This window comes from Macaca thibetana, chromosome 11 (genome assembly GCF_024542745.1).
Source record: "Macaca thibetana thibetana isolate TM-01 chromosome 11, ASM2454274v1, whole genome shotgun sequence".
NCBI classification, from domain to species: Eukaryota; Metazoa; Chordata; class Mammalia; order Primates; family Cercopithecidae; genus Macaca; species Macaca thibetana.
This window is the reverse complement of record NC_065588.1, coordinates 94,390,101-94,415,873: the sequence shown is the minus strand read 5'-3', so window position 1 is coordinate 94,415,873 and position 25,773 is coordinate 94,390,101. Positions and strand designations below refer to the sequence as shown.

The 25,773-nt window shown below is 40.0% G+C and overlaps 1 protein-coding gene and 1 long non-coding RNA gene across 2 annotated transcripts in view; one reads left to right on the top strand and one right to left on the bottom strand.

Annotated features, from left to right (window-relative positions):
- SLC25A3 (solute carrier family 25 member 3) overlaps nucleotides 1-25,773 on the bottom strand; it is a 772,593-nt gene that overhangs the window by 482,664 nt on the left and 264,156 nt on the right. The gene's annotated exons all lie outside the window — the stretch shown is intronic.
- LOC126931294 (uncharacterized) overlaps nucleotides 1-25,773 on the top strand; it is a 207,739-nt gene that overhangs the window by 161,604 nt on the left and 20,362 nt on the right. The gene's annotated exons all lie outside the window — the stretch shown is intronic.

The following is a 25,773-nucleotide window of genomic DNA, read 5'->3' as shown; positions in this document are numbered from 1 at the left end:
TTTTCAGAGGTTTCAATAGGGACTTTTCTGTTTTTCTGGGCAAAAGCATAATTACATACAAATAATGTTTTTCTGTTTGACCCTTAACTGTGCCTAGGGGAAGCTTTGTAATTCCAATTATTAGGTCACAGCCAAGGTCTAGGGCAGATATGGAACTTCGTATGTAAAGTAGAGTTTTAAAGACTCTCTGGAGCTCATAGAGAAGAATCAAAGCTTGCTCAGTTTTTGATATACTTTTCTCAATATTTAGTTGGTGAACTTTTAATTTTCATGGGACCAGTATGTTCCTGAATCCTATCTCCTGGCTTGCCTTTGGATATACCTTAATTATTGTTGAAGGCATTGAACTTTGAAATCTTTCAAAGTAGCTAGGAACTGCACACTAGTAAGGCAGTGTTTAATAATGGGGTAAAAACATCCACATGTTAGGCTTTTTTAGGGATCTCATTAACTATCCACAGTTTAATGACAGAAAGGCAGCTGCCTCTATGAATTGTTTTATAACAACTAGACAGAGTTTCTAGTCTAGGTGATCATAGAGGAGCACATTTTTACTTGAGGCTAGAGAGTAGCATTTAGCCACATCCCATTGGCCAGCCATTCACTTCTTGGTCCACTCTACCAAGGGTAAAGTTCTAGAGATCTGACTCCATGTTGGGGAGAAGAGGTGACTCTTTACATATTAGTCACTACTTCCTGCCAGCTGCCTACACGCTGTGGTCTGTGTGTTTAAGGATCTTGTAGGCAGGCGATAGAGAGGACTATAATTGTAGAGCCCACCTCCAGAGAGTAGACAAATTTTTCTATGGGCCTGGTGAAAGGCGGGCTCTGTGCTTCTCTAGGAAAGCAGGTGGAAGTACTGTAGGGGAGGAGAGAATAGGGAAACAGCATGGCCTACTGACAAGAGCTGCCTGTGTCCTGCAAGATTACCTGGAGCACTTTGCAGAAATGGTCAAGCCCAGTCCCCAGATACCTGCTGATTTAGTGAAACTCATAATTAGTTTATATTTCATGCCCATTGGGTGCTGCCTCCCTGTGCTAGCTGTAGCTTCAGAAACATTTGCTTGGGGATGTGTTGCTAGAACCCAGAGCTCCAGGAGAGAATAAGAAATGTGTTTGTATTCACATTGCCAAAAACCATTGCTTTGCAGCTGCAGTACAGAAACAGATATCAACACATTTAAGCCATGCAGGAGGGGAAAGAATTCCACCCAGGATGAAACTTTGTTTGCCAAGTTTCTTGCTAGTCTTTTCTATACAGGGGGCAGGAAGCATTCCCAGAAAGAGAATGCCAAATGCAGTAACAACAAACTAAAAAAGGCAATTCGCGAGGGAGCAAGATCTTCAACAAATGAAAAGTGTAAGTGGTGATATTCCAGCAAATTAGCTTCTAGAGAAGCCCTTAGGCAGAACTGTAAGCCATTATAATTAAGGATTTGGAAAAATCAGTATTTAATTAGAGCCTCTTTTCTTGGTGAAATGCTATTGTTTTGCTGTAACTTCAGGTGTAAACAACTAAACATACCCATTTCAAAATGCGTTTTGTCGAAAGCCTAGAATCAGTGCTAATGTTAATTTGCTTATTGCGGCTTCCTTGTATATTTTTGTTTGTTTCTGATCAGAGCTAAATTTTAACAGCAATTTATCTTCAGTTCCCCCAAACAACCATCTCATTCCCAAGCTGTTGTAGGTGCTTATCCATCAATACTGGGTAACAAGCACAATTTTTCTAATATTTAATACATATTTCTGGGGTTGTTACAGACAAGGAGGTTTTCAAATCTATTTCCAATGTAATCAAATATCTTGTCAATAAGAAAATGTTTCCACTTTATCTGTTAATAATGGCAAACATTTTAGAATTGGTTTGTGCTACCTGAAATACTGATTTTAAAAAACCTAGTCACATAGGGGATGCTTAGTGCCTGACTCATGATCCGTCTTAGCCTTCACTTTTTGCACCTGTAATTCCTGACAACAGACAGGCCCTTATTCCTTTGCCTATACAGGGATACGTGTAACTCAAAATGTTTTCCTGCCGTGATGGAGAAGATGAGGCATCATCAAGACTAACACTACAATTTAACGCTTCGGAGAAGCAGTGTATATCATTACTCCCTCTGTAGCCAAGCACACTAATTAATATGTATTGCACCTGTCAAGCCAGCAGCCATGGCCAATCCATTCCAGTGGCAGTTCAATGGGAGACTGGACACCATATTTCTCCTTGGCAGACATGTTTGGGTCATCAGCAAAGACAGAAGCCCCCTTCCCCAGTGAGACATCGTAAACTCTCTCCTTCCTCTTGTGAAATTAAACCATTAATTCTATTCGTGTTAATTTTATCCTTGTTGAGAATCGCTGTAAAAAATAAGTATATGGGATGGGGGAGTGGAGAAAGGATGAGAAATAGCTGCATGTTCGGGGTCAGCTGTCTATCATATTTATTAGAACAAGGGCTTTTGGAACTCACGACCTTTGCTTTTTATTAGACATTGCTTAAAGGTTACAGGCATGTGGGGGAGAAGATGGTTATAAATCCTCATGAAGTTTAATCAAAAGTGGCAGAACACCCAGCAGTAAACAAGTTATTAAAACTATTTGCCTTAAAACTTTGTTCAGCATTATCAACAGAACTCCATCATCAACAGGTAGCTGGCAATGGAATTAATTAAGCGAGGGTGAAATAATAAATGAATTTTGATATTGCACCTACAGCAAGGAATTTGGCACTTGGAGCGGAGAAGTTTATATCGATGCTGTGAATCATTCTATAGTGCATCTGAGTGAGCCCAGCACGGCTGTGGAACTGAGTTTACTGAAAAATTTAATTAGAAGAACATGTAAACTGTACTGGAGAAAAGTAGGGCACCAAATGCTGCTTTATTTATTTTATTTTACTTTTTTTTTTTTTTTTGGTAATTCTATTAGGAGCACCTGTTTCATAAGAAACTGCATGACCCAAACTGCCAACCTATTGATTAACAGGGAGAGTTCACGCGGACTTTTCACTGATGATTATCTAGGCCATTGTATTTTTCCTTTGAAATAATTGTTCTTCCCTTGAGAATGATAATATTAACAATGATAATAACAAAGCAACAATAGCAATAATAAAAAAGCCAACATATTCTGAGCTAGTATGATGCCAAGTGCTTTATATACATTATCTCATTTAATTCTTACAACTCTTTCATGTAGGAATTATTAGTTCCATTAAACAGATGAGGAATTGAGGTATAGAGGGGTTTTGTAATCAATGTCAACCAGGTAGAGTCTCTTAAACTCCAAAGCTATTCTCCTAACCTCTCCCTATTCTCTAGGCTGTGTGCTGCTTTGGAGGGCAATACAGGGTACTGGGAGAAGAATTAATTTATATGAGATACCAGCTCCTCCTCCACCACCCTATTGCTGGTCCCTGGCTCTTGCTTGGGTCGTTGTTTTACCATGGCTGTTTTCTTCCTGTCCTGAACTTTTATAACCAATGCTAATTTCTATTTTGATTGTCCCCATCTTATCTTTAGATTCCTTGATGTCTCCTGGTTGTCTTCAGTATTAATCATTTGTGTTGGAGTCCATACTGCTCTAGTCAGCTCTCAGTCCCTCATGGGACCCCACTGGAGTTTTCCATTCTCTTATTCCATCTCTTTCTCACTTACTGTTAGGTGTGGATGTCCACAGCATCTTTAACTCCCCCTTTGCAGTGTGATATTGCTGCACATTCAACCACAGCCACCTTAAGGTGTGTTTATGGACTTACTGCTGCTGTAGACTTTGGAAGCCAATTTAGTAATTTTTAAGTTTTTTTGAGGGGGGGGTTAGTTAATGATGACTTCTTTGGAGTTGATAATACCGTAGTTTGAAGGTAGGTTCTCAGAACTGGGTCTGATGCTGAGAAGACTACAGCACAGCAGTAAAGATCACTGGGCTTTGGAATTAGAACTGGTTGGTCACGGTTGGCTCATGCCTGTAACCCCAGCACTCTAGGAGTCCAGGCAGGTGGATTGTTTGAGTCCAGGAGTCTGAGACCAGCCTGGGCAATATGGCGAAAACTTGTCTCTATGAAAAATATGAGAAAATTAACTGGGCATGGTGGCAGGTGCATGTAGCCCCAGCTACTCCAGAGGCTGAGGTGGGAGAATTACATGAGCCGGGGAGATTGAGGCTGCAGTGAGCCATGATCATTCTATCAGACTCCAGTGAGAGAGACTCTGTCTCAAAAAAAACAAAAAACAAAACAAAAAAAAAAGGGAATTAGAACTTTCCACTATTGGGCTGTCCAGCTACCTAATGCCTTAGTTTCCTCATTTATTCTTCCTCCTCCACAGTGTTGCTATAAAGATGAAATGAGATAGATGACTTATGTAAAACCCTTAGCACAGTGGCAGGCACACAGTAGACATTACTATCAGAAGTTTTGCATGTGATTTTTAGAGAAAGGTCCTCAGAGCAGCAGGGGCAGCAGGGGCAACAGCAGTATCACCTGGGAACGTGTTAGACATGCAGATTCCTGGGCCCATCCCTGACCTGCTGAACCAGAGATTCCAGGTGTAGGTCCCAGTCCTCTGCATTTTAACAAGCTCTCAGGTGATGCAACGTTCTGATGTTGGGGAAGCACTAGACTGCATGCCCATATTTCCCATTGACGTGAGAGTTACGCTGTGATGGCTACACTTCTCGTTTCCCCTTCATCTTCCTCCTTCTGGATAATGATCATGGCTGCTTGCCTAGCATTATTCTCTCTCACTCTTGTCTCGGGTGCAGAACTCTGCTTTCTTTATTCAAAGTAAGATTTCTACTGGAGACTTTGCTCCAGTGCTGGCTCACCTGTTTTTCGAATGTGTCCTGCTTCCCCATGCTGTGGTTGTGAAAATTGTAGGATCCTCTGGGAAGGGGCGAATTCTATGCTTGGTGGTTTGTCTGCCCCACTTTATATGCCTAATGATTACTCCTGATAATAATAATTATGGAAAGCTTTTCTTTGACTTGATTACTGCTTCATGTTAAAGGAAAAAAGAAATCCCTTCAATTTTTCTTTCCTTTTCTGAGACCCGACGAATGACTATTACCATGTTCAATCATTCACCTGTGTAAAGCAAAGATTTTTATTTATATCTCTGATGTTTGTTCTTTAATATCTTTAGAAAGACATAAAATTTGTATTCAACTCTAAGTGGGGACTTGCACTCTAAACAAGCATCAGTAGATTTTCCCTTTCTTGTTTGCCATATTTAATTCAATCCTGGAAGCCTGGTGCACGCATCATTTGCTCCTCATCTCTGTTTCACTGTTGAGTGAAGTGTTCTGAATTAATTTGGTTAAATTATTAATAGCTCATGATCGGAAAACATTCAGCATTGGAGTTTATGTTTCATCATGCACTGTGCAGCAATTGGGTAGATTTCATGCATGCAAATGGATATGCTTCTACTGGTTGGGTGTAATGTTGGCTTCCACTCCAGCCTATCCACAATGAATTTTTGTTAAGACCAAATTAATAATGAAGTAGATATTTTAGTTTTAATGCAATCAGGACAGTTTCCTGGAAATCAAATGATGAGATATAGAGCATGGATTGGATCATTCATTTTTTTTCAACAGACATATGCTACTTTGGAGGCTGAGGTGAGAGAATTGCCTGAGCCCAGGAGGTTGAGGTTGCAGTGAGATGTGATCGTGCCACTGCACTCCAGCCTGGGTGACAGAGTGAGACCCTGTCTCAAAGACAAACAGACAAAAAAATCGCCAGGCACCACGTATGTGTTAGGCACTGGGAATACAACAGGGTATAAAAGAAGACATGGACCTTGCTCCTATGGAGCTTACAGTCTGGGAGGGCAGATGGATATTTATTAATCACAAAATCTCCTGAATAAATGTAAAACAACAACTCTGGTAGCTCTTACAAAGGAAAGAAGACAGATATGCAAGTGCGAACACATGACAAGGAAACCAACATAGTCTTCCCTGAGAAGTGGTGTTTGCCCTGAGGTGAAGTGGGAATACGATGTAAGTCAGGCAAGGGGTGGGATGAAAAGAGAAGGACATTTCAGGCAAAAAGAGCTACATTTGCAAATGTCCTATGGCAGGAGGGAGCATGGTACCTGAGGGGTCTAAGGAAAGGTCAGTGTGACTTGAGGTTGGGGAACAATGGAGAGCCACTGAGGAGTTTCAAGCAGGGGAAGAAGTAAATAGACTTTTGGCAAGATCATTCTGGTTGCAATGTGGAGTGTGGATTGTTAGGAGACCAGGGGACATCAGCAAATAGGCTATGTCGGAAAAGATAGTAGGAAGGGGCTAGATTAGGGCAGGAGTAGTGGAGGTGGAGAGAAGGAATAAATGTAAAGACAGTTACAACATAAAAATGATAGGATGCTGACAGGTAAGGGGCAGAGAGATGGTCCTCAGATTTTGGTGTACATGGGGGTGCTATTCATGAAGGTGAAGAAACCCTGGGAAAGAACTGGGTTTGCTGGAGAAGCTCATGTCTGCTTTTGCGCTATTGCATGTGATGAGCCAAGGAAGGAGCTTAATATGTGGGCCTGGGGCTCAGAGGAAAGTCTGGAATATACATAAATGTGGTGAGGTAGCCACAGGCATGAATGAGAAGATGAGGGCCTAGAATCCAACTTTAAGGATCAATAACATTTAGTGCTAAGTAGAAGAGAAACCAAGGAAGAAATGGTCAGAGGGAAAAAAGGAAACCAGGAAAGTGAAATATCACTGAAGCCAATGAAAGAAAATATTTCAAAAAAGCAGGAGTGGCCAACAGTGTCAAAAGTATGCCTAGAGATGAGGCCAATAAAAAGCCAACCAGATGTTGCGAAATCCATGGTTTAGTTAATCTGACATTGGATCTTGGGGAAATAATGATATAATGGTCCCTGGAGAATAAGCTAGATGTGTACTGTTGAGGTTTCCTCTCCCCGTGAACCTGTCCCCTCAGATCCCAGAGAGGGAAGATTACAGAGATGATCCAGTGGCATGAAAAGCAGCAAAGTCCATGCAAAAGCAGGCTTTGGAGGCAGACACCACGTTGAAATTCTGACTCACACTAGATAGCTTGAGTGGATATCTTTAACTCTCATCATTTTCCTTTCTTTATGTATAAGACAAAGGTACAGGTAGTTGTGATTAAAGAGAAATATATCAAAATTCTAGAAAAGTACCTGGACCATAGTAAAGGTTAATAAAAATTGTTCAACCAGTAAATAAATTACTTCAAGTAAGGAAATGATGAAGAAATATGGATTTTAGCAGGACGACTATGTATATGTATAGATAAAAATACATATAAATATGTAAATATGTACACATATATACATGAACAGTTTCATAATTGGATGAATGACTGCAAAAGATGCTCATTTCTGTCACCTTAAAAGGGAGTTTCTAATAGTGTGACATAGAGTTCTGTCCTCTGCTTCAGGTACTTTAACTTTTCCGTTAATGTCTTTGATGAGAATATAACAAAAATTTTATGAAGTGTATAGATAAGATGATATGAACATGGAAGTGATAGTAAATATAGCCCATGACAGAATAAAGAGTGAAAACAAAAACAAATGGTCTGAATATGATCAGATAAAAATTTAACAAATGTAAGGACACAGTTCTACTCTTGAGTGAAACCACTTTCACAAATTAATCACCATGCAATTCATGCAACTTTTTGTAAGAGATTTAGAGTTTAACTGAACTGTCATTTCAATATAAAGCCATGGTGAGAGATCGCTGCCAAAAAAGCTGTGGCAGACAAGCATGTAACCAACATAATCCATGTATCTCTCTTCTTTTTGGGAACCAGACTCTATTTACCAACCCTCCCGTGTGACTGTTTCCCTAGTGGATTATGAAAAGAAGTGAAATGAGTTACATCTGGGTCAAGGTAGTTAAGAGCTCTAAGCCTTCTTTATACTCTTACTTTTCCCTTGACTTGGGGCTGGAACCAGTAGGGAACACTGAGTCTCTAGGAGGTGCCAACATCTGGATTCATGAAAGACTCTGTGGAGCAGAGTCCCTCTCCAGCCTTTCCCTCTTGACCTGTGACCTCAGTCAACTGATAAACGAGCAAAAAAGAAATCATTAATGCACTAAGTCCTGGAAATTTGGGGATTGTTACCATGGTGACTATAATTATTCCTAGCTAAAAACAACCACTAAAAGTAAAAACAACAACAAAAAAGTCTTCAGTTATATTAATAGAACTATGTTGCCCAGATTAATAAGAAATAGTATTCCAGAAGACACTCATCCAGGAAGATGATAAATGACTTGACCAAAGTTTCGTAGCCTGTTAGCAGAAGTGTAGGCCACATCTATAGCATATTTAGTTTTTGGCTTCACACAAGAAGAACTGGACACACTGGGGGAGTTCTTGGCATATAGTCAGCACTTAATAAATATCTGTCAAGTGAGTAAACATTGACATGGATAGGTTGAGTGGAATGACCACACGAGAGATGGTAGCATGAATCCAGGTCCTATTAAGTGTGGCTGGAGAAACTGGGATTATCTAGCTGGGATCCAAAGAGACAGGATAGGTATCACAAACTATTTTAGGAACCAGTTTTTGGAAAAAGGATTGGATCAGTTCTCTGGGACCCCACAAGGTAAAACTAGAACAAATAGACCGAAGTTACACTAAGACATTTCTGTTCATTATTACGGCTTTGGAACATATGGAAGTCGCTCATCAGTTTATCCAATGGAGAAGTGGCCCCTTGTAGCATTGTAAATGTTTAAGCAAAGAGTGAATGACCATCAGTTGGGGCTACTATAGAGGGGATTCAAGCACTGGATGGAATACTGGATAAGATGCTTCTTAAGACTCCTTATAGCCCTATGACTTGTGCTCACAAGGTTCCAACTTAAACCTCATTTAGAGATAGTGTTAACAAAGGCATTTAACACAGAGTCCTGTGGTGGGCCATGCATGACTTGTCTATAGGGAGAGAAAAAGTCACTTCTATCTTTCAAATAATTGCCATGATTCTGTGCCTTATGGGTCAGGGATTATTAACATCTTCCACTGTCATCTCCAAGTTGTTAAATGTGACTCTGCCTGGTAATTTTCTATCATGAAAACAATATTTACAGAAGGGCTTTTAAAAACAAGTGGTCTTGAACCATTGCAGAGAATTTTACACTGAAACTTGGCTGATTTGAAGTCTATTGCCACATCAAGTTGTGTTGTACTGTGTGCTCACAAAATGCCAGGAGCTCTGCTGATTACAGACGCCTGCAAGAAGATTCCATTCCAAGCTGTTAAAGTGCTGCAGTCATTGAAGACCTGGAGTGTGAGTCTACCTCTGTGCACCACACAGCTGGTAAGAAAATGCTTCACATCTGCTTATGCGAGCATTTCCATTGGCAAAACAGGGGCACCACAATTGATTTTTCTGAGACGTATTATAAAGATAGAAGAGAACATGTGGGAAATTGGCTCAAGTTTTTAGAAAAATGTAAAAGGAACCTTGGACAGTAGAGCCATCATCAGGGATCCCTTTAAGAAAATACTTGGAGTCTGAGGGTAGAGCTGATTCTTTCCTGGGCTTATCATGCTCATCAGCTCAGTCTATTTGAGATGGAGCCTCACTCTGTTGCCCAGACTGGAGTGCCGTGGTGCGATCTCAGCTCACTGCAACCTCCGTCTCCCGAGTTCAAGAGATTATCCTGCCTCAGCCTTCTGAGTAGCTGGTACTACAAGCATGCACCACCATGCCTGGCTAATTTTTGTAATTTTAGTAGACACAGGGTTTCACCATGTTGGCCAGGCTGGTTTCAAACTCTTGACCTCAGGTGATCTGCCTGCCTTGGCCTCCCAAAGTGCTGGGATTACAGACGTGAGCCACCGCGCCCAGCCCGTCAGTTCAGTCTTCAAGTAAAAAGTTAATGTGGTAGACTGAAAATCTCTAGGATTCCTTTCATCGCTATGCTCTGTGAAATCAGAGCTTGTTACTAAAAAACAATTATTTGTCTGAGGGTGAGTTGGTTGAATGGCTGGTATTTAATAAAAATGAATAAAGGACAAAATTGGAAATTTAGTGGAAATTTCCATCTGGCACAATTTTAATGAGATATAGAAGCAGAAGAATAAGAGCATGTCATATATTTCTCTAATGAAGGATGTCCATTTAAAAGAAGTAGTGTGCTGAAATTTGATGAGCGTTTTGAGGAAATATTTAGATCATTTCCATGGAGCCCCTGATGTTCCAAGGGGCTGTTAATCCCTCTGAAACTTTTAATGCCTTAATATGTTCTGCAAATACTTTCTGAGTAAACATTAGGAATGAATAAATTGAATTTTAAAGCAAATTCTTCATTTTATTCACAGTTGTCACGCATGCTATTTCAAATACCACTCTGGCAGACAAAGCTCTAATTTGAGAGAAACACCAGATAGTTCCACCTAATATAATGAAATCAGCAGGACTCAAGGCTCTCCACAGTCTCCTCATTTGCTCTGCTAACAAAGGCTTTGCTGTTGTTCAGGAAGCACTCATATTCCCCCAGAATGTGGTCGAGTTCTTTGCTGGGCATGAGGGATGCGAAGGTATGAATGACACTGAAGCCTTGCCTTGGAGGAGCTCACAGTCTAGAAATGCTGAGAGATTTATCTGAAGCCTTAATTCTGGGCTTAGAAAGAATTTCAGGGTAGATTAATCAGGAACATCCTGTGAACAGTTACTTAACTTTGATTATCCATTTCTTGAATGTTTCTCTTTCTTGAATATATTGTCTTGGACTGTGAATCCCATAGATTTTTATGGAGCTCATTTGGGCACAGAAAAAGCACTTGAAGTCCAAAGATGAGCCTTCCTTTATTCATGTTTCCCAGTGGGATGCTCTGCATCTTGGGTATATGTATTGATTTTCTTCTCACTGAGTGTTCCCTCCATATTTAAAAACATTTGCAGCTGCTAAGGATTGAATTGTGTCGCTTAAAAACTCACTTGCTGAAGTCTTAACCCATAGAAACTTAGAATATCAGTGTTTGGAGATAGAGTGTTTAAAGAGGTAATTAAGGCTAAATGAGGTCATAAGAGTGGGCTATTATTCTTATAAGGACTCGTGTCCTTATAAGAAGAGAAAGAGACATCAGGGATGTATGTGCACAGAGAAAAAGCCGGTGAAGACGCAGAAGATGGTCACCTGCAAGCCTAAGAAAGAGGCCTCAGGAGAAATCAAACCTGCCAATACCTTGATCTTGGACTTTCAGCATCCAGGACTCTGAGAAAATAAATTTCTGTTGTTTAAGCCACCCATCTGTGGTATTTTGTTATAGCAGCCTGTATTAGTTCATTCTCACAGTGCTGTAAAGAACTGCCTGAGACTAGGTAATTTACAAAGAAAAGAGGTTGAATTGACACAGAGTTCCACATAGCTGGGGAGGCCTCAGGTAACTTACAATTGTGGCAGAAGGGAAAGCAGGCACGTGGTGTCAGATGAGAGAGGGTATGCAAGAGAGAACAGGGAAAACTGCCTTATAAAACCATCAGATCTTGTGAGAACTCACTCACTATCATGAGAACAACCTGGGGAAACCTTCCCCCCCGATCCAATCACCTCCCACCAAGTCTCTTCCTTGACACGTGGGGATCATGGGGTTTACGATTCAAGATGAAATTTGAGTGGGGATACAGAACCAAACCACATCAAGCCCAAGAAGACGAATACAACAGCTATTGTGCTTTATCTTTGGTAAAGATGCCATATTGAGCAGTTATCACCAAATTTTCCTCCAGATTCTGCACATGGTACCTCCTGGCCCCCAACCACTCTTTCGGTCTCTATAACCAATATTTTAAAACTTTTCCCCCAGCCTTGCCATAAGATTTGAAAAAATTTAAGGCCATAGAAGCAGAGGAATTCCATTTTTCTACTTGGACCTTGCAAATGGCAACTGTAAGAAAAGGTTTGATTATCATATTGTTCTCTCCCCAGGATGCAGGGATGGGGAACGGGCCTGAGAGGTAATGGGGAGTCCCCACAGTGATGTTCAAATCTCAGAACACACTAAAGAAAGTACAGTAGTGAGATCTGATGGTCTGTCCCTGTCTTCACAGGGGGCAGTAGTGAGTTAACTTCTTAAAATCCCGAGCATTGGAAATATACCTGCAGGAACTTCATAAAGACAGGTACATTCTAAGGCAGAAACACTAATAGGAGTTCCAATTAAAGAAATGATATGAAATTGCATTTCTTAAAAAGGGAAATAACACTCAGGAACATTAAATGATTTAATTATGCCTGAAAGCTTTTTTGAACTAAAAATGCAAAAAAGCAAAGTGTGTCAGGATGTAAGTTTGAGAAAGCAGCCATGGGAAAAAAATCTTGAAACCGAAGTATGCAAAGTGTGTAATCAGCCACCTTCATACTAGGGGCATTGGGGACCCTCTATTAACATCCATTTTGCCTTTTCTAGGAGGAGAAGCTGGGAGAACAGAACAGTAATTTTATGTATTATTGCAACTTAACAACCTCTAGTGGAAAGAAACACATTGGGTCTTAAGATTCTTACACTTAATGATTCTCGAAGATATTAATGTATATGTGAACATATAGTGTTATGAGCAATCAGTAGTTATTCTGGTTTCCTTAAAGTCACATACATTAAAAATGCCCATGATTCTGGGGCCTGTTGGGGGGTGGGGGGAGGGAGGAGGGATAGCATTAGGAGATATACCTAATGTAAATGATGAGTTAATGGGTGCAGCACACCAACATGGCACATGTATACATATGTAACAAACCTGCACATTGTGCACATGTATCCTAGAACTTAAAGTATAATAATAATAAAAAAAAGCCCACCGTCAGAATCAATACATTATTGATATGGTAATAAATATTTTACATCATTAATGTCTGAAAGATTATACACATATATAAAAAAACTATGTGTTTGTGTATATTTGTGTGTGTGTATATATATACACACTGTATATATGTGTGTGTGTATACATTGTGTGTATGTGTATGTATGTGAATTGAAACCCTCCATATATGCCAGTTACTTACTATATTCTAACTTTGGAAACAGGTCACCTACATGTTTACCTCCTAATGAGTTTCTAGTGAAACTTGCATTATGAATGGCCCCTGCAATTTCAATGGATTCTTTAACCACCTCTACGTCCTCAGGTTTCAGTTGTAAACTTTAAACAGAATGCGAAATGCTCCGTGTAGAAAGTGATGCAAAGTCTCTCCGGCTGAACAGTTCCTGGTATGGTGCGAATTTGCTTTTATGGCACCAATTAGTGTCTGACTTGTCTTTTTGCCATGCAATGAATTAAAAATGCATGATTTGGATGCTGGAAAGAGAACCAGTTTTTGGCTGGAAACCCCTGGACACTGCCATTCTTCCAGTTGATCTTTTCGCCCTCGTTGTGTTGGCAAGTACTGACTCTGTTGCCTACCACTCACATCTTTCCCTAACAGATGGTTCTTTTTACTAGTCGAGATCCAATCTGGTGATTTACTTTAATTTGCTTTGGCCTAAAGAAAACCCATGACAGACAACTAGCACAGCTTCCTGAAGCAAAATTTTGCAAAGAAAAAGTTAAGTAGACATACGCTGTCTAGACCGCGTTCCATTTTACGCACCCCATAAATCAGAATATTTGTCAACAACAATTAAAATGTAGTTTTCCTGGTAATGAATGTTACAGGGAGGAAGAAATCAAGTTTCATTTATTCTGTCAGAAATGGAAGGCAAGAGCTTTGTATTATTTTGTGGATAATCTCTGAGGAGTAAACTAAGCACAATTACGTTTTTTATTTTAATTAAAACTCTGGGTACCTTTCAAGTTCCGTTAGGGAGATGTCCTGGGTCTGCTTAGCTGAGGTCTGCACTATGAAGTTAATTTGACACATAACATATTTTTCATGAGGTAACTGTCGCAGGAAGCCGTTGGTAGGAGCAGCCTCTTGAGGGCCTATGGGGGGCCCAAAAAGTAATGACTTCTCCTGAAGCAGCAACTTTGCCAGGAAGTACATCTGCATAACAGTCCCCAAAGCCCTCCCAATAATGTCATTAAGCTGGAAAAATCAAAGGAAAAGGCGCCCAAAAGATGCTATTCAAAATGTGTCATTACAGTCCACAGAACAACAGTAGAATTGAACCATGGAATCATTTGAATCACAATTAAAGTGAAACCACCCGAAACACCTGAAAAGGTAATGGAGGCAGAGATTATGAGCTGACTCTGTGGCCCTGGGGAAGACTGTGGAGAAGGACCTGTGTTTCTGTTTCTGTGAGGGCCTTGTTCTTCAAGAGTGGCTCAGTCTACACTCTTAGACATTTGTTTTTATGTTACTACAGACTGGCTTATAATCTGATTTCTACTTGGCCTTTTTTTCCCCTGCATCATAACTACAAACTAGGCCAGAATCTGGCCACACAGTTTAATGTACAGGTAATATATTATCTTTTTGATAATGTCACAGACTCTGCATTTTGGCTGAAAGGTGTTTCAACTTACTTCTGCAAAGTAATAAGCAGAACTGCAATAAGGGTGCTGATGATGTGAGCTGTGTTGGCCAGGGGAGGGGGTTGGATGGTTTAAGGGAGGAGTCACTCACATGGCCCCTCTTTCTGATCCTCATCACAACCCTCCTCCCCATTCACCCAAACAGGATTTTCCCACAACTGAGTCTGAAAAGTATATTCTCCAGGCCATTTCCTAACATCAAAGGAAACCTGGCATGCCGTCTGCCTTAGGAGACCACCTCGTCCAGCTGCTCTGTTAATTCACAGGGGGTGGGACTAAAGCAGGAGAAATGACTGAGCCTTTTTGGGTCTCTCTGGCCACGCATAATCAAAGCCACCTTGACTCTGAGGGGCACTTGATTTATACTTCCATTCTGGAACTTTCCACTTCCAAGCAAGTATTATCCCAGGCAATGCAACTTTGTACACTTGGACATGGTTAACATTGATGGGAAATAGGCTCTGTGCTAGGTGCTAGGTGAGAAGCCCTCTGTACAGTGATGTCGTTTTATCTTCACGACACTCATAGGAGACCAGGTCTATTATTGACCTTATCTTACAGTTGAAACTGAGGCAGAGAGATGTTCTGCCATGTGTTCAAAGTCCTCCAGCTTGTGAGTCAAGCAGCAAAGAATCAAATCCCGACCCTGGGCTCAGAGCTTATAACCATCTTGCATGCTGTCATTTGTGTAACAAGATGCTTATGTGAGCTTGGGGTTGACAGGGTGCAGACATGGATACAGCCGTATCTTTCAAATAAACCTCATTTCCTTAAGACGATCTGTTTTTTCTAGTACATGTTACTGGTTTTATTATTAATTACTTAAAAGCCTGACTACAGCAGATATATTGATAAGTATACCATGTATTGACGTTTTAATATGTACTGGATACTGTATTAATGCAAACACTTTTTTTTTTTTTTTTTGAGACAAGATTTTGCTCTGTTGCCCAGGCTGCAGTGCAGTGGTGTAAATGTAGTTTTAATGTAGTAATGTAGTAAATGTAGTGCTAATTTTCACAGTCTGAAGTCTGAAGGAAAATCGGGGTGTGCAAGGAGTATGTGTCAAAAGTTTTAGCAGAAAGAGAAGGAGGTTTTAAGCAGATGAATTTATAATTCTTTGGATAGATCAGAACTTATTAGTCAGGTTCCTGCTGTTCAAATTGAGGTCTTTGGACCAGTGGCAGCTGTTCCACAAAAGAGCTTGTTAGAAATGCAGCTTCTTGGGCCAGCTCCACAGAATCAGAATCTGCATTTTTAACAACATCTCGAGGTGACTTGTGTGCACATTAAAGCTTGAGAAGTACTGATGTAGCCTAGTGCTGTCTGTTAAAGTGTTGAATTTTTCACCATTTCCTCCCATGATTTGTTTTCCCAATCCACCACACAGTAAAATAGCTCACTGCAGCCTCTATAACTCCTGGGCTCAAGTGATCCTCCTGTCTCAGCCTCCTGAGTAGCTGGGACTACAGGCACATACCACCATGCCCAATTAATTTTTTAAACTTTTTGGAGAGATAGGGTCTTGCATTGTGGCTTAGGCTGGCCTTGAACTTCTGCCTTCAAGTAATTTTCCTGTCTCAGCCTCCCAAAATGTTGCGATAACAGTCTTGAGTCACAGCACCCAGCCATAATCCATTTTTAATACTCACAATAATTTTCTAAAGAAGCAAGTATTATAAACCCCACTTTTCAGATGAGGAAACTGAAATTCAGTGAGTTTAAGCAGGTTGCCCAAAGTAATACAACTGCTGAATGACAAAACCAGCAGTCCAGCCCAAACCATTCCAAATTCCATGCTATGTGATTGAACTGAAGCATGGAGTAGAGCAGGTGGCTTGGTTTATGTGGCAAAAGCTTAGAGTAGCATTGAGAAATAGTGGGCTAGGACTGGGAGGTGAACTGGAAAGGTAGGACCCTATTTTATAATAGGTACGTGGCTAACAGGTACTCCTCTCTCAAGGAGAAAGGGGCAGTGTCTTATTCATTTCCTTATCCCCAGGATACTCCCAGCACAGGGTTTCAGAGAGCAGGAGCTCAATCATCACCTATTGAATATGAACCCAGGAGGCTGGACTGCAAACTCCAGCCCAGTGAAGATTCTGTTACCCCAGGCTTTGAAGTGGGCCCCTACTCCTAATTCTAATTCTCACTTTGCTGCCAAAATTCCAATAAGTACTTTTTAGGCACAAAATTATTTCTTTCTCCTTCCTAACTTTTCCAAGTTTCTACAGGTGCATTTATGTTACTATTCACCCAAGACTTATTTTGCAATTTTGGACTTACCTTGCAAGTATGGGAATCCTCAGTGAAGCTGGTACTTATATTCTGAGTTGGTGCTGAGCAGGGTAAAAAAAAATAAACAAATAGGAAAAACAAAGCTCAGACCTGATCCTATTCAGGCCACACACAATAATCGTTGTCAATGTTTTGCGTGTTTCCCTGGTTAACTTCTATCTGGGAGATTTTGTCTGTTAGAGAACGGAGTAAGATATTAAGATTGCTAGGTATTAATGCTTACCCTGGGTATTAATGCACAAAAATTTTCTTTAACTTGCTAGCATCCTCAAATTAATCAAGCCTTGGTGAGTAGCAAAAGCTGCACATAGCCAATGACAGGATAGTTTTACAGAATACCGCCTAGGCTGGGATTCTGAAATATTCAGCAACTTCTGGAACTATTGCAAAGTCCTTTATTCCTTCTGGAGATCTTACTTTGGATTTATTAACGCCAGGGCATTAAACGACTTGAGGAAATTAATGCAATTCCTCTCAATGTCTCTCTGAGACTCAGATTGCTCATTTGTGAAATGGGTACAGCAAAGTCTATCTTCAGTGTTATAAAAATGAAATGTAACATCCATGATAAAAATAGCTCATATTATTCCAAGATATAGTATCTATCTATCTATCTATCTATCTATCTATCTATCTATCTATCTATCTATCTTCTAATTATAACCCTCACAACATCCTGTGAGGTAGAAATTATTTTATACCTTTAACGGGAGAGACAATTAACAGAATTAATGAAGATCTTGTGGTGAGAAAGATCTGTGAGCTCCCAGGCCAGCTGGCTCTGGAGCCTGTGAGACCTTTTCAGGCCCAGGACAGTGCTAGGTACAGAGTGGCACCTGACAAATGTTTAGACTCTGATTCTGGATGTTTTGCCCTGCAAGGTCAGACCTAGGAAACAAGAAGAGCATGCAATTAGTAGTGCCATGTTGTGACTTTATGTTCTCCAGTTTGGCTTACGTTACTCAGTGATAATGACAAGAGCATCTGTGTGTCACCATGTCTACCCATTGCTGAACCTCTGCTGGTATTGGGTGGCTTTTTGTTGGATGAAATAATGTCCCATCCTAGCATTTGGAGAAGCCCAGTGTGGCTCTTATGGCAGAGGGTATAAAATAGAGAAAAATAATCTAGGCAGATATGGTGTGCCAGACAGCCATTATAGATGAGATCATTGTCCTCAGTAGAGTATGGGTTGGACTTGAAAAATTCCCTAGTTTCTTGCTACATGCAATTCAGGTTTGCCATTTAACCTCTGCAATGTTAATCTGTATAGCCACAGGATATCTTCAGTCACAAGAGTACAAATCTCTGGTCTAGAAGGTCAAAAACCACATCACCATCACTCCAGATCGCTCCTCCAGCACTGCTCCCCGGCCATGCCGGCTCCTTGGCCCCCACCACTTCAAATTCCCTGGAGAAATAGAACATAGAGTCATTCAAAAAATATGTATCATTGCAAAGGTCAAAGCAGTAAACTCCAATTCAACAGAATCTAAGAAGGATTACAATTCTGATCCCCCTGTCTGGTGACAAACGTCATCTTTGGAGGGGAAGAAAGCAGCATGCCATCAATCAAGTCTGGGAGAGAGGGCAGGAGGAGTCGTGAACTTAACTGTTCTGGTCCCAGAAGGACTCAGGGAAATCTCCTAAGGACGTGCTGTGAGCTGATAAGGCAGCAGCTCGGGCAGAGTTGTTTTCTTTCTTTTTTGTCTCAGCCCAGTGTTAGTACAAAGCCAGGCAGTAGCTAATGAGCCTCTTTGAAATGATTTCTTTGCATTGTGGAAAGTTTACTGGTGGATGGAATGTCATCTCCATTTCTGAATAGAGATGAAAAAGCACTGCTGCATAATAGGTGTAAAAGATGGGAGAATTGAAAGTTAAGCAGAGATTCTGTTGCCCTCAGTGAGTGTGGGTTGAAATTTAAAAATTATCAGACTAACTATCACGGCTCTTCTTGTGGGGCATGCTAACTGTTCTTGCATATATATATATATATGCAAATAGAGGAAATACTTTAATGCCCTATGTATACCTGAGGGTGCTCCTTATCCCTATAAAAAGTGAAGGTAACTCTATTAAGAAAGATATCATAAAGAGAACAAAGTATCACTACACTTTCATGAAGAATTGCAAATTCGTATTACATTTGAGGTATGAGGCCAATTAGAATTCTGTAACATCAGGTTCATAGCTCATGCAAAATGAGGGTGGGATGTGAAACTCGGGGACAAAAACATGTCGGGATGATGGATTGAAGAGGAAATTATTTGTATCTGCTAATTTTCACAGTCTGAAGTCTGAAGGAAAATCGGGGTGTGCAAGGAGTATGTGTCAAAAGTTTTAGCAGAAAGAGAAGGAGGTTTTAAGCAGATGAATTTATAATTCTTTGGATAGATCAGAACTTATTAGTCAGGTTCCTGCTGTTCAAATTGAGGTCTTTGGACCAGTGGCAGCTGTTCCACAAAAGAGCTTGTTAGAAATGCAGCTTCTTGGGCCAGCTCCACAGAATCAGAATCTGCATTTTTAACAACATCTCGAGGTGACTTGTGTGCACATTAAAGCTTGAGAAGTACTGATGTAGCCTAGTGCTGCCTGTTAAAGTTGTTGAATTTTTTCACCATTTCCGCTCATGATTTGTTTTCCCAATCCACCACACAGTAAAATTGCAAAGGGAACTAAGGCCCATATTATCTGGCAAATAGTAAAGATGGAAGACAAAGAATTAGGCTATCTTAAGAAGTTTTCCCTTGGCCTTCCTTCTAGGATTTCACCCTATGTGTTAGTAAATCTAGACATAATAGTTGCATTGTCAAGACACAGAGGCCATACCAAGTGTCAGCAATGGTCCGTGGAATTCTGTTAATTGTACAAAAGGCTAGTTAGAATCATTGTGACTGGAAGGCTGGTGAACAGCTATGTGGCAGGAATGTTCCTTGGAATGTGTATCTTTCCAAATAAGAACATATAATTAAAATTTGAACTATTAGATGAACTGTCAAGAACATAATTATTTCTCTCTCCCTCTGGCTCTCTTTAATGTAGCAAGTTGAGCTGCATTAAAGGCCAAATTCAGAAATCAGATCTATACGGTATTTCTGGCTTGGGGTTTCTCCAATAAAAGGGGTTTTCCAAGTTGCTATCTCCTATAACAAACAGATTTTCTGAACCCTGAGATTATTATAAGCATATGGAGAATGTGGTGTGCCTGTGGTGAGTTGCTGAGAGTAAATTTTTGTTAAGAGCCTCTAATTTGCTTACAAGCTGATTTTTAAAAAATGTATTATTCTAGAGACTTTCTCACTCAGATGATAGGAAATTTGATCAAATAATCCATACCGCCACCAACATGGTATTCATGTAAATCTCTTTGGCTCTGTGGATTTTCTTGTTTCTAAAAATTTGGACACTCAAGAGTGTTCATGTCTGTGATCTAAAAACTAGCCTCAGGCTAAAGCTAAGAAGAACCAAAAAAATGAATAAATGAGAAAAATGAATAGAAAGAGATGGAAAAAAGTGCAAAGAGGAAGGAAAGAAAAATGATGTAAATAATTGAGATAGCTTTTAAAATTTATTTATTTATTTTAGAAATACTTATTAAGGGCCCACTCTTCCAGATACTCTGGTAGACATTGAGGATATTATAATACATAAAAGACACAGTCCCCACACTCATGGAGGTAATAGTCTAGTGAGTGGTGATAGGAACCAATCAATAAAGTGTATATCGAGTATAACAAGTACATCTGCATTCTGCCCTGACTTTGTGCCTAGTCCTCTGGGGAATGCCACAGAAACATGTAAAGCCTCTTGAGAGGCATTCAGGTTACCTAGAATTTGTCTCATTTACTTTTTTTCCCTTTCTTTGCTTCCCAGCTCTGCTTTTCTGTTTTTTTTTTTTTTTTTTTTTTTTTTAACAGTACCCTTTTTAACTTTGAGTAATTACAATTTACTTATCAGATACAATATGGAAGGATTGTTCATCAAGTTCCTGATTTCCCTTACAGAGTGGACACAGGCCAAAGAACAGGCAATTGTATGATTTATCTTTGGAATTTGAATCCTGAGCAAAATAGAAAAAGGCCCAAAATGCTGATTTTTCCCAGTGACGGCAGCCTGAAGGGTTAGTTCTCAGGTGCTGGAACTGGACTCCCAGAGCTTCCCTGGTTTCTGGCTTTTTCAAGCCAAGTCGTTCATCTGGGAGTTACTCTCTTACTTTCAAATCAAATCATTTTTGCTTAAGGTAACAGAATTTGTTTTTGTTTATTGTGACTAAATAACCTGATCAGACAAGGAAATTAGTACCAGAAGTGGGAAATAGTTTTGGCATAGCAAAGAAAAGTATGCTACAAACACAGTCACGGTCCTCAAGGAGTATACAATAAATCTAGAGATGTTCTAGTTAAGCTGAAAACTTAGTTCGCCAGAATTAGTTCTACAAGTATCAACTTTAAAACTCTTCTCTTACCTTTCTTACTTCCACAGTCAGTTTCTATAGGATTTCAGAGATACATGGACTTGAAAAGGATTTTAATAACGTTATTTAAAAAAGAATGTACATGTGCTTTTTATTTTTGGTTCTGAAATTATTTTGTGAAGATTTATAGGAAAAAGGCTGCCTTTGACAGACACATTTTGCCACCTGCAAAGAGAATTATCAGAGGAATGAACGAGATTCCCCATTCAGGCTGTAGCTTCTGGGTGATGGCTCACCTATGAAAGACTTAAAAAATAGCATCATTTTCAAGACCCTTCAGCCAGTAAATAACATTTCACACAGAGAGATTTCAATCACCCAAGGGCATCTGTCTTGATGACTCTATTTGTAGATAGTGAAATTATCAATGTTTATCAGGGAGTAGAATATTAGCAAGTCCATTCTGTATCTTACTATCTGAAAAATTTCTATTTTTCAAGCAAAAATGTCTGACAAGCAAATCGCATATAATGACATATATCAGTATCACTGCACAGTCTCTGTTTCTAGACAATTTAAATCAGATTTGAGCAGGGAAACTACATGCTGATGAGAATATATAAGTCAGTGTTTTTAAACAATGGGCTTGACTTCATGTCTCCAAAGGTACATAGTTATTAAAGCACAGTTAGCCAGGAACATTGTCCAAAGTTAATGCATTGCTTCAAGTATGCACATCTATGTATATTGCACTGTTGACAAGAGCCATCTGCTTGGTCTGGATACCATCTCTTGATAGGCTTCCATCTCTATTTCTTGTCCTCTGCAGAAATAAAAGTTGCTTTATTTATTTATTGTTTTTAAAATTTATTAATTTTTTTATATCCATAGGTTTTTGGGAAACAGGTATTTGGTGACATGAGTAAGTTCTTTAGAGGTGATTTGTGAGATTTTGGTGCACTCATCACTTGAGCAGTATACACTGAACCCAATTTGTAGTCTTTTACCCCTCACCCCCTTCCCACCATTTCCCAGGGAGTCCCCAAAGTCCACTGTGTCATTCTTATGCCTTTGGATCCTCATAGCTTAGCTCCCACTTATGAGTGAGAACATATGATATTTGGTTTTCCATTCCTGAGTTAGTTCACTTAGAATAATCATCTCCAATCCCATCCAGGTTGCTGTGAATGCCATCACTTCATTCCTTTTTATGGCTAAGTAGTATTCCATTGTATATGTGTGTGTGTGTGTGTGTATATATATATGCATGTATATAGATACATATATATGTGTGTATATATACATACACACACACACACACATATATATGTATATATACACCACAGTTTCTTTATTCACTTGATTGATGGGCATTTGGGTTGGTTCCACATTTTTGCAAATGTGAATTGTGCTGCTATAAACGTGCGTGAGCAAGTATCTTTTTCGTATAATGACTTCTTTTCCGTTGGGTAGATACCCAGTAGTGTGATTGTTGGATCAAATCATAGTTCTACTTTTAGTTCTTTTATTTATTTTTTTATTGTTTGGGTATGGCCATTCTTGTTGCTTTAAAGTCCTGATGTTCCTTCTTATGTAGCAGAATGTCTTACACGGGGATGTCGTGCCTGAGATTAAATGTGTGACCACCCCTGCAGCTATACAAGTTGCCTGCTAGGCGCCGTAGTGAATTCTTATACTTTTATGTTGCCTCAGCATCCATTCTAAATATAGGTTTAACTTTCTTATACCAGAAACATGTCTCAGTCAGTCTTGACAGTTTCCAGTACTATACCACACTCCAAGTAGCTCAAGCCAGTTGCCAGAGGTAAGAACTTAGAGGTCTATCTTTCCTGCCTAGCAGGCTGGGCTCCTCACTTTTACCATTTCATCCTTTAAAAGGACCATTCAGGCATTTGCTCATAAACTTAAAATCACCCATGTGATTATATGTACTGCTAGTTGTCTGTCTCTCTCTCTCTCCTTGATTCTTCCTTCCTACCTCATGTGACCTGGGGACAGAGGACTGCCCTTCTGACTCATGGTGCCCTCTCTGCCCAGGATCTGTGACTAACAAATCTTTGAACATATTCCCTATTGTGATGTTTTAATGCATTTGCATTTTGCATCTGAAGAACCAGAAGCTGCCTCAGGACAGGTTTTCCCTGGGACTCTGGACAGAATATAAGGCCAGGCTCCCAGCACCAGATCAACGGTCAGAAAAGAGCCGCAAGAGCATCTGCCACTATAAACAAGTTTCCCATTTGAAAGACCTCTGGCCACAGGTTGGACAATTAGGCATTAAGCCGTCCGCCATGTATACCAGAAGTATCCCGTGAAAGGCACACTGTAGATACATATCCAGCTCCCCTATATTTCCTGTTAGGACGGGGCTGCTAGCTCTTCTGGTACTAAACTGCAATTTAGCTGGGGGATCTGGATGCAAATGTTGAACATCACATTGTAATTACTAATTTTAGCTCTTTTCAGAAAGGTAGCTTTGGGCACCTGAGAAACACTGGGAGCTTCTCTTGGTGGAGTCATATAGGAAAAGTTGCCTGAATGATCAGGAAAGAAGATAAAGAGACTTTTTGTATTTTGAGTGGTAGGGAGGAGGTCTCATTCCTTGGGAGTTGTAGGAATGGGTTAGGTCTCATCCCCTTGTGGGAGAGAGATGAATTTAGGTGTTCTTACACTAACTTGTGCCCTAGGAAGAGGGAATTATGTGAACTTAAAAAGCTGTTCACTACAGTTACAACCTTGGAGTATTGAGGGAATAGGACCACAGAAACTGGCCATGGTGTCACTTGGAACAGACATGAGCCCGTGGCTTGTGGGACTTCATGAGGATGAGCATGAGCATTGACACCTGTGGTGTGACAAACAGCAGCATTGGGTGATGCTGACCCACAGAGTCCTCTGCGTCCCTGAAGTAGGAAGAGAAGTGATTTACTTTTCAAAGCTCTAGGGAGTTCCTGGACAATTGGCAAGGACACCTGGACAGGAAAATACTGACCTTCGTTCCTGTGTGGTAGGGATAACTCAAACGATTATATTATTGGCAACAATGAAAGAAATGTGATTTTACTTGTACTGTTATCTTTTGGAGCACTTCTTACCAGTGACATTTAACATTACAAGTTATAACTTATATGTTCTTTCAGGTAGGCAGAAAGTTTTTAATATCTTTATGACAATCATACTGTAATTCATATTGTAGATATTTCATTAAAATAACGTGTTGCTTAATGTATAATAAAGCAATGACTGTAGTCAGTTTAGAATTGGGTTCTGTCCTTTCATTAGTCTTCTTGGTGACTAAGATGATATTGGCAAGAGAAGAAATTCAACCTTGGCCAAGATGAACTGTTTATAAGCATTATATTCTTACCAACTATGTATCGTTCGTTGGTTGAGTCAGTTATTCACTGATCAGACTCTTACTGAACACTAAGCATATATCAAACACTGTAGGATTCTGGAGCTTCAAATATAAAGGTGATGTGATACATTTTCTTAAAGAACTTATAGATCATTGGTATGGAGAGTCATCTAAATAACAAATTACATTACCTAGTGATCGGTGCTTCAATAGAGGCACGTTCAACGTGCTGTGGGAAGAAATAGGCCTGAGAAACAAACACTGGATGTTATGGGAAGAGCTTCACAGGGGAGGTAAAATTTCAGCTTAGTTTCTTTTTTTTCCAGGATGAGAAGTTGTTTACCAGGTGGATGAAGAAAAGGGCAGGTCAGACTGAGGGACAGAGCTAGTGGGTGTAAAATAACTGTAAAGTAAAATCTAGCTGCTATAGCCAGTGGGGTGGTTTGATGGTGCAGCACAGAGATGTGTCCTTGGGGACAATGACAGAACAACAGTCTTAGACAGTGTTCTGTCCAGAAAGGTCCATCGCCACACAGTCTGAGTGAACAAAAAAACTTCCAACTCAGGAAGGAATAGAAGGCATTTCTCTGCTGGGTTAGCAGGTTTAGTGTTCACAGTGAGCGGGAAAAGAAAGATCTATTCCCTGAAGTTTCCAAATGTGCACTGATCTGTTCAGTCACTAACAGCATCAGATATGGCTATAGCTAGTTCAATAAGCAGTACTTACAAGTGTTACTAAAGAAAGCCATCTGAACCAGAAGAAGACAACTAATAATGGCAATCAAGAGTCTGCTACCCACAGTGAACAGACCTGGTAATGGCCATACATATCATACACATTATATAAAGCCATAGAGATACTTGGAAATATTAAGCATTTTAGTATCATTGAAGAGTTAGAAGCAAAGGAGATGGATGAGAAATGTGGGTTGTATGCCATGCTTAGAAATCTAAACTTTATTTTGTATTTTATTATTTCCAAAACTGTGCTCAATGTCTGTGAGATACTATTCGTTAGGATTGCAATCCTATTCAAGGATTGCATTCAGCCACAAGCAACAGAAAACCTGGAGTAGCTTAAAATGATGCAGGAATTTAGCTTTCTTATGGGAAGTTCAGGGTTGGTTTACAAGTCAATAATGCCATTAGGGAAATAGGTTACTCTCACCTCCTGCTCTCCCATCCTT